The sequence below is a fragment of the Etheostoma cragini genome, chromosome 1 (genome assembly GCF_013103735.1).
Source record: "Etheostoma cragini isolate CJK2018 chromosome 1, CSU_Ecrag_1.0, whole genome shotgun sequence".
Classification (NCBI taxonomy): Eukaryota; Metazoa; Chordata; class Actinopteri; order Perciformes; family Percidae; genus Etheostoma; species Etheostoma cragini.
Genome location: NC_048407.1, coordinates 24,709,449 through 24,727,729, shown reverse-complemented (window position 1 = coordinate 24,727,729; position 18,281 = coordinate 24,709,449). Strand labels below are relative to the sequence as shown.

The window sequence follows — 18,281 nt, the reverse complement described above, 5'->3', positions numbered from 1 at the left end:
GTTAAAGTCCTGGGTTCGTTTGACCCACCCCCCCTCCCGCTCTAAGCAGACTTTCTCTGTATCAATACTACGTTGCGTAACTTCCTACTTTGTTCCCGTCCTGATTGGTACGGTCACTGTAATAAATTTTAACAAATTAAATAAATTATAACACTGAATGCTTGAACAAATGAGGAGGAGAAAGTCTCAAATAGTGTACGGTTGTTTGAATTGGGAGAGGCGTGAAATAAAAATACCATAACATACAATGTAATTCCCAAACTGGATTAAAATCTATTCAGTGAGTTAAAGCGTTCACCTTGAGCTACCTTGGTCCTTTGTTAATTCATGTCAACATAAACTTAGAGAGCACAACCTGACAGCAGCTGGGAACTGGATAACTGGCTGTCTATATAAACTGCCATTCCTTTTTTTATGCTCTTTAAATGTTGACATAATGGAAAACACCAGTTAAAATCATACTTCATGAATATGACTTTGCATACTATTTTTTTTCTTTTTAACAAAGAAAATAAGTAAAGTCAAAATAAGTTTAAAAAAAGGAATATCTCTAGCATACTGTGTTATCTGGATGACACAAATTAATTCAAAAGGGGCAATTAAACACTGAGTTCCATACAGTCTTGATCAGGCAAGATCCTGTTAGACCAGCTGCCTGGTAATGAACTTATTTTATAATTAGAGACTGCCAAGAATTGTTCTGGTCTTTGCTAAGAATATTCTCAGGTCCCAGTTCATCTCAATTATATCAAAAACTGATGCAGGGAACTCTCTCATGCGGCAGCATGTACTTCAAAATTACCAATTTGTTTGAGGTATTCTCTAAAGGGTTAGACTGACTGCAACTTTGGTCAGGTATTCCAATTATGTTTGCTCTTGAAAACAATGTTGGTTGTTTTGATACAAATTTCACGGCACACTAACTAGCAGAAAAAAGCACTGTTGTACAGACTTGTTTGCTTGTTATCTGAGGAATCAGATGATCAGAATTGTGATCAGAATTTTAAACTCTGGACATCTAGTGACTACGCTGATGCAATAAACCCAGCAGAGAAAATGCTTGGCAACAACAAAATACAGCATGTTTCTGTATTTAGACCATCGGACCTTATTAGGATATGATCTGATGTATTTAAAAAAAAAGTTTAATAATCCTATTCTAAACCCCAGAAAAGTAGACTTAATCTTGAGCATTGATGTGGAAGAAATAAGAAAGGCAATGATTTAATTTCACAGACAGTTGTATGTATATACACTTTCTATTTATAGACCCACAGTGATATGTCGCGTGCCATCACGTTATCACAATCGCACCTCAAAAATCACTCAGAAATAACCAGAGTAACCATGGCGATGATGGAAACAGAGATTTACTCAGAAGCAATCCATCTGAGCGGTCAGGGTTGACCGAGTGTGTTTTTGTAAGAAGTTGACCTCTGTTGGGTGCTTTCCCCTGCAGGAGGACGCTTTAGACTCCAAATCCTCTTTGATTTCCAATAACATGTCCTGTACTCTAATAGCTCTCTCGGAGTCGACGGCCATTAGGGGACCAAAGAGGAGATGACAGGTTCAATTGACTGTGAGCGTGCAATGGAGGAGAATAAGGTGTGGTTTGGTGCGCTGTGTGTGTTTGTGTTTGTGTGTGCGCGTGTGTGTGTTTGGCGCGTGTGTGTGGTTGGGTGGTTTGATGGATGTGATTGTGTGAGTAAGGACAGTTATATTTAATGTATTCGGATGCTAGCATGTATAAGGTTTACCATGGTCCTTGTCTTAATTTAGCATTTAGCATTTAAAATTTGCCAGACAGCACATAACATAATTGTTAACATTAATTATGAATTTTGCAGTTAGACCAAAAAATTGAAATTTTGACCTGATGATGGTGCTAGGTAAAAAGTCAGAGGATCACCAACGCATTTAACAATTGATCATGAAAGAAGGCTATTGTTAATGACAAATCTATACAATAACTATAGTTTATAACAGATTATAGATATTTTCAGACTGAACTAAAGTGTTGGATAAGACAACATTTTTTTTCATATATGAAAATGATCTTCAGAACGTTGAAAATGAGTAAAGTCATTTCTGAGCATTAGGATTTAAATTTGAATTGAAAACAAAAAAAGATTTGTTATCCATTGTCAGTGATTGATTTCGAATAATAACATGTCCAAATCAAAAGCACCTATTTTTCTTCACTGCTATAACATACAACCTTTCCCATCTTTAAGGATATATAGATATGTAAGTATTTAGTCATTCTGTTATTTTTATCAGCATGTTTAAACAAAAACAATTGCATTATGTTAAATAAAATCCTGAAAATTAGATAGATAAATTCAGTTTTTGAGACAAGGAAACAGAAAACATAATTTCCAGTGAGTAATTATGTGATGGACATTTGGATGTAATTAAAACTGGTGCATAACAGCTGAAAAGCCCCAAAAATATGATTTTCCTCATGTAGAAAATTGCAACTAATCTGTTTCTTTAAACAGCAAGTCCAAACTTATTTAGATCTCCAGTAAAAAGCGACGATCACACCCACTGCAGAAATAAAACAACCAATTCTTTCTGACACTTTTTTTTCCTTGCGCGCGCACACACACGGACGCACGCATACACGCACACACACACACACACACACACACACACTTATAGGCTATCCACCACACAAATACACATGCATGCACACAGACACACGCACAGAGAGAACAGCCTGCGCATACAGAGAGGCACAAACAGAAGCAGACTTGCCGTTTGATCCAGCTTCGCGTCTCGTCAATTATTCAACATTCTGCTCATAGACATCGCCTTAAAGAGGACATAAAACATGCACGAGGCCCACATTTGGAAATAACGAGCACATTGCCTGTGTTTTAAAATGCAATGCTGAGAAGTAAAGATTGATTTAGGCAGATTTTTTCTGCTCTGATTTTTTTTAAGTATAACGACAAAAATCACTGCTCTTTTGTATTTTTAACCCCGCTAATCAGGGACCTGTCTCTCTCTTCAGATTATAGATAGTAGCCAAAAACAAATCCTGGTAGAGAGGACAGTTGAAACTGAGATCAGACCTTTCCAGCAATATTAACATCTTAGTATACAATCTGAGAATTGGACTTATGGGTACATAGAAAAACAGCAATGCTATTTGCACTAAGCCCTTTACAGAGGAAAACAATAGATTTCATTCATAGTAAAAAATAAAAGTGTTGAACTAGACTGAACAATAACCACATTTTTTGTCCTTCTTTTCCTTTAACATTACCGACAATTACAAAGAATAAGAAGAGCACTGCAGTCCAATACACAGTAGTGTAGTGTTGTATTCTGGTATTGTTAGGTTTAACAGCAAGGCACAGGAGACTGAAGAAATTACACAATTAGTCTTCCCCCAAACTAACACTTCTGAATTTGCTGAAAGTGGTGTATTTTTGTTGGCCCAGAATGTTATGTACAAGCCTTAATTATGCTTTTGTCAGCAAAGAGCCTGGGAAAAGGTATTAAACTTTCAAGATGGTGTGAAGTTATTATTTTAGGCCATAAAATGACTAATTTGGGCATGGTTATTTACCCTGAGTGTGACAGTGAAGCTGCACAGCATGGTGACAGTAAAGAGGGTATTAAGGGACAAATAGGCATAGTTCACTTGCTCAGTCTCCTGGGCTAAAATACCACATATACACAAACTCAAAATACACACAAAAAAACCTGCACACTGTTATGCAATAATATGGGTGCATGCATCCAGACATGAATATGTCTATACATAAGTATGTGCCATAGACTGTTAATTTTAAATGGACAGAGCATGTGTGGCGTCAACCACTGGTTTGTGGAGATCTGCTATGAGTTGTTGAGTTGGCCCTTATGGGTGCAGCCATCTTGGTTGCAGATGTGACGATTTTAGACGAGAGGGAAGAGTGAGGAAGGAGCCACGTTATGTTACACACTTTCACTGGCAAACGCATCATAGCCACACAAATCCCCCCCTGTTTTATCGCCGATTTTGAAATTCACAAGACCATAATTCAAAAAATGAACATCATTCTGTATTACAGAAGACTTGAACCTAGCAATTGAGACGAATTGAGAAAATGTTCACTGAGGTAATAAATCAAGTGAGAAGTGGATCACTTTCTCATAGATTTCTACAGAAACCGACCTTCTTTTGCAACCGCAAATATTGCCCCTGCTGGAATTCAGATAGAATGCAGGTTCAAGGCACTTTCACATTTGCAGCACTTTGCCGAACCAGATGCTTTGTCGATTAATATTAACAGTTGATGGTATGTGCTCCACACATAGGTCTTTATGTGTACCTGTACGTTGCTTTTGAAGTTATCTTTGGGGAGCAGTGTGGATAAAGGATGCACCTGACGGCTGGGTCACAGTATAACAGCTGGGAGCCATGGAGAAAAAACAGCACATACACACTCAAAACGAAACGAAACGAAACAAAACGAAACGAAACACACACAAAACACATGTAGGGGCACAACCAGGCAACCCATATGCAGGGGCCAACCCCTTGACTTGCTGTACATTTTATTAGCTTTGTGGCACGCAGGGCACTGTAGACCACAGTAATAGAGTGTATGGAAGACACAAACACAATGGCACAGGCTGTTGCTGCTGTTAGAATGATCAAATTGCTTGTGTTTTATTGTTTCATGTTGTGGGACAAACACCAGACTCAGGGGCAATCTGCACAATGCCTTTATTAAAACAACTCTAGACCAATTTTGTGGATTCCGGCTCAGATACTGAAGTGGTATTATGGCTCAACTTCACTTTCATTTTTTCATTGTCACAGCGGACAGTGACGGATAAATAAATAAGAGGATGGTAACTCCCAAGGATAACAACATGCTGGAAAACCCAACATGCACCAGTCTGTGTAAGAAGTTTTTGTCACTCTTATTAGTTGGTCTTAACATTCTAACACTGTTCCAGTCAAAAATTACCAATTTACACATTCTCCGTACCATAAATATAGCCGTTTTCATCAGATTGCCCCAAGACCTTAAGACATCTTTCACAAAAAGCATTTGAACACATAACATTAATTGTGACTACTTTCAACTTGGTCACACTTTTTTAGTTTAAAGTCAAAAATGACAGCCTTAGGAAATGAATGGGAAAGAGTATCATTTTCATCCAGGAGAGGAAAATAATCACCACTTTAGAAAGTATTTACTTGTAGAGAGTCAATTTGGATTTTACAAGCAGAGTTTCTGTGGTGTGTTCTTTACTTTGTATTTTCTTGTATTGTTGGGGATAGTGGAATAGGAGGGACATCCAGTACTGTAGATCCAGTAAGCCAGATTATAATACATATAACTCAATGTCCAATACCGTCACAATTAGTCCCTAAAGGCCTAGAGCAATGGTAATACCCAATATTTTATATATAATATATATATATATAAATATATATAATTATATATTATATATATAATATATATATAATCTCATATCCGGCAGGTCAAAAGTACGGCAGTTCTCAACGGCAGCTAATAACAAAATCTGACCAAAATGCCCCCGAGCAGTAAACCCATGCTTACTTATTAAATATTTAACTGCTCTACCTAAACACTTGAAATGTTAATTTACATTTTGAACAGGCATAAAGCACTATTCCATTTAACAAATCTTAACTTGACACATACCTGTGAAACATTACATATAATAAATTGATGCATTATACAAAAAGAACACCTATTGCTGGCTGAGCAAATAATTATGATTAAATGTGATGAAACGATGACATTAAAAGTTACTATAACACCCATCACAACTCATCCCACACACACACACACACACACACACACACATCTTTTTTGAGCTTTTGCATGTCAACTTGTTTTGCTCACACTGTTATCTTTGTACAGTACATGTCTGCTAATCAATGTAGTAATCAATTTGCACGTGTAATTGGTTTACTTGAAGGATTTTTGGGATAGAAATAGTTGCTGTTTGTCCATGTTTTGTAACATATGAGTCCAGATATAAGAGAAAAATAACAAAAGAGGGAGCTTAGGAAGACCAAAGTGTGTGTGAGACCTTACAGCAAAGACAAAGTCCTTCTTTTGCAAAAGTCAAACCACACCATGAAGGATCTACTGTACTCTAAGCCAAAACATGTGTTTTTCAGACTACCAACAGGCCTCCAAGTGTTATTTTAGAAACTGCCCACAGCTTAACTCTTCACAGAGCTCATGCTATTAGAGAGAATAACCTGACGTGTCTGTGATAGTCATTGCCTTCTCTCCAGACTGATTTGTGTGGCACTCACCCCTACCAGCTCCTCCTCCACTCCCAAAGTGCAGAGCTAGCTTGTTTTTAACAAAATGTAACACCTTGGGTTTGTAGTAGTGCACCCACCGGATGCTGGATTCAGATTTTTGATGGGTTTATTTTCTGGTTGCTTTACATTTAAAAAACAGTTCTTACATGTAAGCGCTTTACGTTGCATTAAACAAAGACCAGTGAGCAGCCCTTGTATAGCCAACTCCATCCCTTCAATTGCTCTGCATTATTCTCTGTATTTAATTAGTCTTTATTTCTCAGATATTAATTCCCTTTTTTCATTTTCTCCTCTTCACTGATAGTATATTGTAAACAAAGGCAGAGTAACATAAGGTAAACATTACATACCAGCCATGACTTTCTTTGTTCACATTGTATTTTTCTAATCTTGGATCTTTTCAATGTTTCATGGCTGTCTAATCCTCTAGTCTGTGCCCTTGTGTCTCCATCCTCATCCTATTTCAATTTGTCTATCTGCTGATCCACAGGCTGTGAGGCTGGCCAGAGGCACCTCCTATACTTTATAACACTGCCTTCATTACCCAGCTGGCTGCAGCTGGCCATAAATGAAAAATGCAGGAAGAGGGTGGTATAGGAAAAGAGAGGGATGGGTCAAAAATCACAGAACGAGTCAATTTTAGAAGCAATAGTAAGGGAGAGATGGAGAAAGAGAGACTGAGTGAACATTAGAATGAGCAGGAGGTGCAGTATTTAGAGACACACTGAAAAGGGAAAAAAGCCAGGAAGAGAAAAGTCATAAAATCTAAGTTGGAAGTTATTGGAGACCGGCTGCATGAAAAATGCCTTCGCCATAAAATAATATTACAATTGGTCTGGCCTTATGGCATTGATGAATACAGATGCTGCCCAGCGGGGCCTTTGGCTTGGGAGAAGTGGCTAATTTGAACAGCCATCCTACCTGTGAGGGCAGTAAAAAATATTAAAGGAAATGAAATGAAAGGTTCACTGTCAGTTGTTTAGTTTATAGCCCCACATTTCCAACTCATAGCAGGTTAGGTGTCAGACAGAAGTACCACTTGCTAAGAATATCTACCTGCGGGGGAGTTAGCCATAAGGCTGGATTTATCGTTAATATCCCTAAAATGAACTACCAACCCGAGCAGATATGGACCCGCTGCAGCTTTAAACAAACATAATGTATAACAAGAATCAAACCTTCTCTCAAGCTTGCACACTGAAATTAAAGCTTTTTCTACCATCATTCCACTCCAACACAGTGTCAATAATCGGCCCGGAGGGGCCGTGAGTACTGACAAATTGATGACAGCCAAGTGAAAAGGGACAAGCTGAAATCTGATCAGGTGTATCAAGTGGAGGATATTGAAAAGACAGCTGGACATCTTAATTACTGCAACATTGTGGTAATGTCATTTTATCGCTTTTGAATTGAGTTTACAGAAGGCCATCAGCAAACCATTAGATTTTTTCGATGACAGAAGAAGTGACTGAAACGAAAATGATTCTTCTTAATGTCTCTTAACAAAGATCAATGGTAAAATCTCTGGAAAGATTGGCAAACGTGGATAAATGATGCTGTAAGAAAACAAGACCAATATAAAGTCCTTTATTTCAAATTAATCTGCATTGTTGTTCTAGCAGGCTCAAAATCCATTTAGTGTAATGGTATTCTTTCTGTTTCTGCCCCACATCCACCAACATATTTTTATACTTGGTGCGTAAAAAACAATTATTAACTACTGGAAAAAAATCTACATTTCGACTGGTGGAAGTACTTCACACTCTACAACTGATCCTGTAATAGCATATGACTTAGGGAAGTGTCTCTTACATGTCTTTCCTCCAGTTCCTTTCTTTTACATTGCCAGCACCACCGGAAAAACACTTGATTTATGCTTCATTCCAGAGTAATGGTTATTTTCCCTGAGAAGATATCTGTGTGTGCTACAAGAGCCCGTGGTAAGGTCAGGATAATTTCAAGCCTGCACTGCATGGTGTAACCTTCATAGAGAAAAGAGAGTCAATAAATAAAGGATGGAAAAACAAAAGGGGAAGGATGGGGAAAAAAACACACTTTAGATAAAGCTGACCAAATGATGGGGAAGTGAAGTGGTCTTATCTCCTCATGGCCTGCAAGATGGCTTTTAACCAAGCCATCCTTCACACATTGTATGTGTATCTGTGTGTGTTCATGTGTGCACTTACTGTGTGCCGAGTATGGTGGTCCTGCAACCAAATTCTTCAGTTGACTCAATTTCAGTACAGATAATGTATGTGTCGAATAAAAGGCAACAGATTTTAGAATAGGAAAATAATTATGTGATTAAATGATTTTGATTGTGTTCTTAGTCTTGCCCAGTAGATTTAATACATTTACACATGGCCATGTATGTCTCCCAGAATACCTCCTCTTCATATACAGTATATGATTTCACACCACCCTCTCTTAATCAGTGTCTGACAATCAGCCTTTGTAATCAGTAAAACACAATGCCCTTATCTTGTCTACACCCAGCACAATGATTTACAGTAAAAGCCTTACCTTGCTTGACTATATAAGCTATTGGCAAACTGCCATAAAAAAACCTCCTACTGGCCATTTTTATTAATGCCCAGAGCTATGGTGTGATGGTTTCAACATTACAATTTTTCAGGCGTTCTCTATTCCAATTATCTTTCTTTTTTTTGTATGTTTTACCTGTCTGCAGCTGTGCTATACATGTCACTGTGTTGCTGGGCTTCCTTCCTTTCTTCTTTACTGATACAACCTTTCTTTCTTCCTTCCTTCCCTCCTCCCCCAACCCTCTCTTTCCACCTTCCCGCCTTGCTGTTTTGCCTCTCCATCCTTCTCATTCTACCTTTGTCTTTTGTTTAAGAAATCCTTCAAATAGCTCTGCTTTCAAAGGAGTTAACCGTGATGTAGTGACTCAGTGTGGAGTGGTGGAGACATACAGTACAGGCCAAAACTTTGATTACACCTTCTCATTCAATGTGTTTCCTTTATTTTCATGACTATATACATTGTAGATTCTCACTGAAGGCATTAAAACTATGAATGGAATCGTGGAATTATTTACTTAACAAAAAACTGTGAAATACCTAAAACATGTCTTATATTCTAGTTTCTTCAAAGTAGACACACTTTGCTCTGATTCCTGCTTTGCAAACTCTTGGCATTCTCTTGAGCTTCAAGAGGTAGTCACCTGAAACAGTCAACAGTCTTGAAGGAGTTCCCAGAGATGCTCAGCACTTGTTGGCCTTTTTGCCTTAACTCTGCAGTCCAGCTCTCCCCAAACCATCTTGATTGGGTTCAGGTCCGGTGACTGTGGAGGCGCAGCACTCCATCACTCTCCTTCTTGGTCAAATTGCCTTTACACAGCCTGGAGGTGTGTTTGGGGTCATTGTCCTGTTGAAATATAAATGATGGTCCAACTAAACGCAAACTGGATGGGATGGCATGCCGCTGCAGGATGCTGTGGTAGCCCTGCTGGTTCAATAAGCCCCCAATTTGGAATTAATCCCCAACAGTGTCACCAGCAAAGCACCCCCACACCATCACACCTCCTCCTCCATGCTTCACGGTGGAAACCAGGCATGTAGAATCCATCCGTTCACCTTTTCTGCATCGCATAAAGACACTGTGGTTGGAACCAAAGCTCCCAAATTTTAACTCATCAGATCAAAGCACACATTTCCACTGGTCTAATGTCCATTCCTTATGTTTCTTGGCCACATCAAATCTCTTCTGCTTGTTGCCTCTCCTTAGCAGTGGTTTCCTAGCTGCTATTTGACCATGAATAATGATGGCCACTTGTTTCTCTTTACTTAGCTGATTGGTTCTGAACAGTTGTCCAATAGGGCTGTTGGCTGTGTATCAACCTGACTTCTGCATAACACAACTGATGGTCCCAACTCCACTAATAAGGCAAGAAATTCCACTAATTAACCCTGACAAGGCACACCTGTGAAGAGAAAACCATTTCAGGTGACCACCTGAAGGGTGGCTACTTTGAAGAAACTAGAATATGAGACATGTTTTCATTTATTCACACTTGTTTTTACATAAGTAGATAATTTCATTTATAGTTGATCCCTTCAGTGATAATCTACAATGTAAATAATCATACAAATAAAGGACAAGCATTGAAAAAGAAGGTGTGTCCAAACCTTTGGCCTGTTTCTGTAGACAAACCCAAACTGTCGTGGATACCAATGTCACGTTATCAGTGACTTACACTCAATCGCCGTGAACCCTGGAAACTATATGAGATCACAGTGGGCAGCACACTGTGGTGTCTGTGCATGCATGGATACACACAGTTACTCAAACTCATTCTATCAAAGCCTCATTATTTAACACATTTATGTAACGATGCAACCCTCCACCCCAACACACACACACACACAAAAACACCACTGTAGGTCACCCATATACTGTAAACACAAACCAACCATCTTGCCTCTGTTTAAACTCCAAGAGTGCAGCCCTTTGGAGTTGTCTTTAACATATTGACAGGTACATTTTGACCTGAATCTCTAAGGTATTTCAGCAGAAAAATAAATGTCTGTAATCCACTTGTGAGCGTTTACCACAAAAGGTCTGCACCGAGATGATGGGGAAAACATAGCCATTAGCAGTGCTTGAACAAAAGGGAAACATGAATGTAAATGGTTTCTTTCAGCATATGACATAGCTTTGTGTGTCATTAAGTTGATTACATCTACAGTAATAAATAACTTTGTTTATAAAGAAAGAACATTCAATTACTGCCTCCAATAAGATATATGATCTTTGGTTTTCTGCAACTGTGGAAATTGAGATATGTACTTATGATTGTGAATCGTTTAAGCACACATATGTGGTGATTGTTGAAGCATAGAGCAGGAAAATCCTTGAGAGATTTCACAGATTGTGATTACCCTCTAATCCTAAGTAATGTTAAGTAAGGCTTCGAGAGTGAGCTAACTAGGTTGACCAGACATCTCGTAAAATTAGGGACAGTCCCGTAGTCCTAGCAGTTGTCCTAACTGTCCTAAAAATTAGAGCAGTGTTTCAAGAGCAGACTCTTGAGTAGTTATTCTCTGATGATTGTAAGTAGGCCCTACCTAGAAGGAAAGGAATTGCTATTTTTCCTGTATTCATTGTTGAAATGGAGGCTCAGGCTGATGTCCCAAGATCCAATGAACACGTAGCTAAAAAGCAAAAATGTCTCTGCACGTACCGGGAAGACTGGATAGGGAAATAACCTTGGGTTACTGCAGTCAGACGTCATGCTGCATGTTAGCAGCAAACTACATATAAGTACATAACAGCACAACTGTACAGACCAACATTTTGTGTTTGTTTTATATGTTTCATAATGACACTTAAGTTCATGTTTTTAAAGATTTTTTTATTTGTATTTTCGGGTTTACATGCCAGACAGTTGAGTTCCTGTATAAAAACATTAAATTATTTTGGTGCAGAGCTTTGAAATTCATGTTATCCCCCCTCGTCTCATCTTGTCCCGAACTTTACCCATTCTCATGTGGTCACCCTAGATCTTACCAATATCTAAAATGTGGATCACTAATATTCTGCTGTGTCAAAGCAATCTGACACAACTAGATGGTGCCTGAAATTTGGATAAATGAGGCTCTGTTGTGACAGTGTAATTGTAACATGTCATATTAAGCATATGTCTGGCAAGTAATGGCAGGCTGATTGTGATTTGTGCTCATCACCTCCATCTGCTCATCCATCTGTCCTGACAAATACAGCTGATTTGCAAGCAAATTATGAAACTTCTCAAGTCAAACTAATTGGAGACCTTTGATGTGGCTGTGTTAAAATGACCTAATTCATTTTGTGATTTGATCTTGGCTGTGTATAGCTAAATTCAAATCGACATTAGCTATTGTAGCAGTACCTCTTTTAATCCTTGTGTTGTCTTTCTGTCAACCATGCAACTTTTTGTTTTGTGTGTCAATATTTAAATGAAATCTTTTTATGGTTTTGGCCGTCTTTTTCAACAATATTTGTCACGCTTTCTGATGATTTTGTCACCTTTCGTGATGTTTTTTAAGCTTTTCCTGACGTTTATAAGTCTTGTTCTTTTACGCTTTTTTGACATTTTTTTCGAGGGACGGTTAAATCCTTAAATGCTTACTTCATTTATACTGCACTGTTTTTACCTCTACAGTGTTAACATCACATAGATTGACAGTGATGACCCTCTGAAACAGCTACTAGATAAACTTAAAGCCATTAGAATAAGTAGTTTTGTGTAGCAGCAGGGCCCCAAATTGCCTTGACACAAGTGAACGTTTTTGCACATCAGTGTCTGCATGTCTGTCACCAGCTGTTTTTTAAACTGCTCACACCCAGCCTGTCAGAGGTGAATCAATACAGTTTAATACACACAAGAGTGATAACCCCAGCTGTAGTAACAATAAAAGGTATCTTAGAGCAGTGCCTGTCAATATTAAAATCTCTGAAACAGTGAAACCGTATGGCAATCTGTTGCTTTCAAAGGGCTGTTTTACAATTCAAGCCAGAAGTGTCCTTTTTAAGTTATTTGAACCAACTTTTCCCCAACACCAATGCAACCAACACAATCGCAGACATTTCAACATGAAACCATCCACAGCTTTCAAAAAGTCAGGAAAACACCCGCTATGTGTTAGGGGTGTAACGTGAATTTCAAAATTCCACACCAAAATGATTGATTTTTTTATTTGTATTCAGGAGTTTAAACCCCAAAATAAAAATAAAAAATCTGCTCAGCAGCAGCTATTTTATTATTTATGGAGTCATCCCCCCACTTAAAGAAGGATGAGACCAAAGTGTTGGTACAGTACAAAGTGTCAGTACAGTTGTGCTGTTAGTTATATGTAGTTTGCTGCTAGCATGCAGCCTGGCATCTGACTCCCCCTTGTGTGAAATACTAATCTCCTTCCTACAAACATTGCAAAATGCTTTGTTTGCACCAAACTGCAGTAATCCAAGAGCATTTCCTTACCCAGTCCTTCCTGTACCTGCAGAGACATTTTTGCTTTTTAGCTGTTCCAGTCTGAGCCGCGGTTTCAAAAAATAATGACTGAAAAATAGCAATGCGTATTTATTCAGCCTACGTAGCAGCTAACGGGAGCTGGCTGTAGGACAATTCAATCACCATCAGACTATAACTACTCGAATCTGCTCTTGAGACATTGCTGTAATTTTCGGGACAGTTAGGGCAGGATTTGGGACAACTGCTCGGATTTCGTGACTGTCCGAAATGTTGGGGACGTCTGGTCAAAATGCATCCTGTGTATCCCTCACTGAATCCCTGTGTGACTTACTGCTATATAATTGTCCCAGATGAATGGTCCTCCAGGGACCAACCAAATGACCTCTCACAATGGAAGATTGGTGCTAGAGCAGGAGAGAGGACATCATTCTTGCATAATAAACTAAGAAACTACTCTACAGAAGCACTGTGACAGCATGATGTTTAAGGAACAGAACAATGCTATTCTATGAAAAATTGAGAAAAACATGCACCTTTTGGTCACAATGGCACTCATGGACGTTGATCAAATAGTGACATAATTGCATTTTGTAATATGTCTGCTTCACTTTTTTCACGTCCTAATCATAACATTTGTGCCCTTACCAGTCGGAGCTTATCAAAGAGCTTAAAATGTACTGCTTTTTATAAAGTGATAAAAATGAATATTGAGCAGAATTGGGTTTAGCCCATGGGTTTGACCCTTCACAAAAGTCCCTCTTTCTCATGTTGCCCCATGGGAAAATGAATTGCCCACCCCTGTGTTAGATGCAATCTGGGTCAATGGGAGGACATTTTTCTGGAAGCGTCTCGATGTTAAGCACTTCCCCTGGAAAACCAATTATATCAGGTAACTCAGTTCTTTGAGGCTGCTGCAAGATTCAGGACTAGTTCATTGTTTGATCAATGTTAGAATTACACTTTGTGTTACACGTATGAAGCCAACAACACATTATTTAACCCACCATTGACACTATGTTCAAATGGTGGCACTGCCTCCTAGTATTTTGCTCAGTCGAGTTCAGAGCTACAAATCCATGGTTTGGCAAATTAAGTGCTTAATGGACTGAACTAAAATATGCAGTGGTATTTAGAAATGGTAACAAAAAAAAGAACAAAAAAAGAGTTTGTTGCAGTTGCAGTAAATCAAGCCCATTTTGAGAGATTAGCATAGCCTCCATGGAAATTAGATTAAAAATCGACAGCATACATTTAGAGGTTTGACCCACAGCAGCCCCATTATGTAAATTATGTCATTTGTAAGGATAGCTTTATGTGAGTAGCAGGTTTTTATGTTAACCACATTTTTGCTGTAGGAATTATGCCTTTAAAAGATGAAAATGTTGACCTGTATTTATATCACACCTATTAGACAAATTAATGTAGTTTTAAAACCAGAACATGAAACAAAAATGTATTATTTATAAAAAAGAAAAATCTGGGATCTAGTTTGAGCTATCACACTTGACACCCACCCCCTTATGTTGGAAAATCACTGATGAATAATAAAACTATGAATTATAAACAGAAGGTACCATATAAGCAGCCTGATGGCTGTAGAATTCTCATATCACCTCTGTATCAAGGCTGAGGGTGGCATTACATAAGTGAAAGCTTCCTCTTTTACTGATATCTTCACTATTGAATATTTAACACCAAAAGCATTTAGTTAAATGCTGCTCTTCAGAGGAACTTAGAGTACAATAAACTCTTTTATGTGAATGTTGCTATCTGTAACATCACAAAAATCCCAGTAGGCCTACTAATGTGATACAATGAGCAAGAAAATCTCTCTCACACAAGATCAACCTTGTAAGGTTTTAAAAGCACAGGGGATTTTTTTTAAAGTCTGTTCTGTTTGCTGATCAAAAGATTTGTGGGATTCATCTAAGTGCTTTTCCCTATTTGGTTTGATCCGGCCACAGAGAAGCCATTATCTGCAGTCACGGTTTCCTTGATGTTTACGTATGTTCCTGTGTCAAGGTGACACCAACGACTTGTAAGGAAATGCACATTCAACAGATAGTAAAATATGCTTTTTGCTTGAAGGTAAAGACTCTGCTAAAGACTCAATCCAAACCTCTTAATTACTCTCTCACTCCCTCTCTTGTACGCAGAAGCATAACACAAAACTCTTGACCCTGTACATATGCATTCTTCAAGGGCCCCTTTCTGCATCCATCACTATTCATTCTAATATTTTTATGGGCCCTCTTCGCATGAGGGCCCTGTACAACCCCCCCACACACACACAAAAAAAAAAAAATGTAAATGGGGACTAATGAACACACTCCTTTTTCACATACACTCTATTTACAGCACTGTTAGCAGTGTCCAAATGGAAGTATTTGGGTAATTCTTCAGAAAATGATGGCTTCCTTTTTCAAAACTCATCAGTTTCTACTTTTGGAACCTCCACACCTGTTATTTAATTACCATGAAGGACAGAATCAGGGTACATTTTTGAGGACGCTAAGCTGATATTCTTTAACAATAAGTCAGCTACATATTTACACTGCCAATTTCAACATCATACATTGAAACTGAAAGATGTTTCCAGTGATTGGTTAATTTCACCATCTTAACCTAGGTTAGTACATCTTAAGGAAAGCCAAACAATCACCAATGCCATACTTTACACAACATTTATATTAACAAATTCTGTAATTTAAATACAATGGCAGTTGTGTGTTTACATACCATATGCTTATTCTTCTCATAATTTAACCCAACACCTTTCAAAACCAATCATCCCACAGTGCTAACGTGTGACAGACAGACAGACAGGCAGACAGACAGACACAGACACACACACACACACACACACACACACACAGAACCGTGCTAAACAAAATAGAAAAGATATTTTTATAATAAACACACCCAGGAGAGGGCTGCCTTTGCCTTCTGAGTACTGAAAATATCTCCAAGGTCAGTGAGCTTCAATTAGGGATTTATATCACAGCACTAAGCGCTAATTAATTAGGCCTAATGTGAGACAGTGGTCGGATTGTCGGCTCGTTCCCTTGTAGGAGATAGAATGCAATGCACTGCTGGTCTTTTGGAGGCTATTTCAGGTCAAATTAAAGCTTGTTTTATGCCTTATTAGGCGGCAAGCTTTGTCAACTATGCATAGTTTTTCAGCAATGCTCTACAGCACGTTGCCAGCCAAGCTACTTTACCACCAAGCAGCTTTTCTGAAGCATTTGAGACTTGCAGGAGATACCTCACATTGATGTCAGATAAGAAACGGAGAGGTTGTGGTATAAACTTGTTAGGTGGCAACTCCATGGCTGTAATATAGTGTTAATAATTTTGCTAAAGTCCTTTCATATTCTCAGGAGAATAATGGAATCTTGGAATTCTGTGAAATTATTGAACTTCATCTTATTAACAAGACACATCCTAAGCAAACATAAAGTGAAAAGTCTTGTATGCATATAGAACCAAGATTGGAATCTAACTGTTGAAGAGAAGCATTTGTGATTATTACCAGATGCCATTTGACAGCTGGTCCTTCAAAGGACCATGGTGATGTTCTTTTACTAAAAATCATACATGAAACCATTTTCAGATCAGATTTGAGGATTTCCAATGTTTTTATTACACCAGATTGCCTTCATTTCCATCCAGTATATACAGAGACATTGAACATCATCTCTGCTTTATTCTTACATTAAAGTTGTGTGTTGCCAAATAACCATGTCATAACTAAACTAAAAAAGAAATGTGATGGATCACCTCACTGGGTCTAATCACCAGTTGTCTCTCATTGCCACATAGTCCTCACAGCGTTCCAGTATGGGAGATAAACATGCTCTGGTTTATAGGGATTTATTTAAACCAATCACAATCGCCGTAGGCGGTCCTAAGGTCTGCACGGAGCCTTGCAGCCAATGCGAACTAGCTTTGGGAAGGAACTTGTTTATGTGGAATGTGTTCGTTCAAAAGTTGTTTTAGTCGGGTCAACGGAAAACTTAGATTAGACCGATATGGTGTTTAAAATTCCAAAACAAAGAAAGCAGAAAGTAACAGACAGCCAGCTGAAAAGAAGGACAAGCAGCGGAAAAAGTGGAAGGTTGTAGATATAGACAAAAGCACCAAAGGTAAATATTAATATTAACATATTAATTTAATTACAAAAGTCCCTCCTGATTGATGGAAATAATTGGATAACAGCTACCTGGAAATTTAAACACATTGTAAAAATTATAAAACTTGCTTTTTAAAAAGAACAGCTGTGTGAGAAGACAAGTTAAGCAAATACACTCAGCAATACTTTACTAGAAAAACAGGCTATAAAATAATAATATTAATAATAATAATAGTCCCATTGACTATGGGCAAAGGTCAATTTAAGCCTTTAGAAAACTTAAGTAAACAAAAACCAAATCAGCGTGAATATTGAATTGTCATATAATTGGTATGAACTGCTATACTGTGCACCACACCACCATGCTGATTAATAAACAATAATTAGCTTGTATATTTATCTTACATATCTATTATTTATCTTATAAAACAGATAATAGATAAACCCTGAAGCTAAATATTGGGTGGGAACAAAACCTCTCTCTTTCGGTTTTATCCAAAGGACTTTATGTATTAGACAGATGAACTTAATCAAGAATATGTATTCATGAGGAACAGGACAATAGCTCCCTCACCTCTTCATACCTCTCTGCCTTTCATATCTATGGCACATCTTTTGCCTGTTCCGTCATAAAAATAAGATTCACTGTGGGACTAAATTAGATTTCATAGAAAGAGAGGTGTGTTGTTTTCCTGTGACAATAGCCCTCTTGTTGCTGCTTTGCATAAACACCGTCAAGCACATACACTTAGACACATTCACTCATATGTACACACATACTGTGCAAATGAAGTTTTCTCTGAAATACAGATGGAAACAGTTTCCTTTGCTTATAAACACACAGTTGCACACAAACATAC

General features: G+C 38.1%; 1 protein-coding gene and 1 long non-coding RNA gene across 3 annotated transcripts in view; one reads left to right on the top strand and one right to left on the bottom strand.

Moving 5' to 3' along the window:
* The window catches only part of LOC117945183, a 29,149-nt gene extending 11,265 nt beyond the window's left edge, over window positions 1–17,884 (top strand). Inside the window, exons 3-4 of the long non-coding RNA XR_004656751.1 lie at window positions 8,229–8,238; window positions 17,874–17,884. This is a non-coding gene — a long non-coding RNA (uncharacterized LOC117945183). The remainder of the gene's footprint in view (window positions 1–8,228; window positions 8,239–17,873) is intronic.
* Window positions 1–18,281, bottom strand: part of LOC117945169 (MAM domain-containing glycosylphosphatidylinositol anchor protein 1) — a 166,944-nt gene that overhangs the window by 70,101 nt on the left and 78,562 nt on the right. The window lies entirely within an intron of this gene.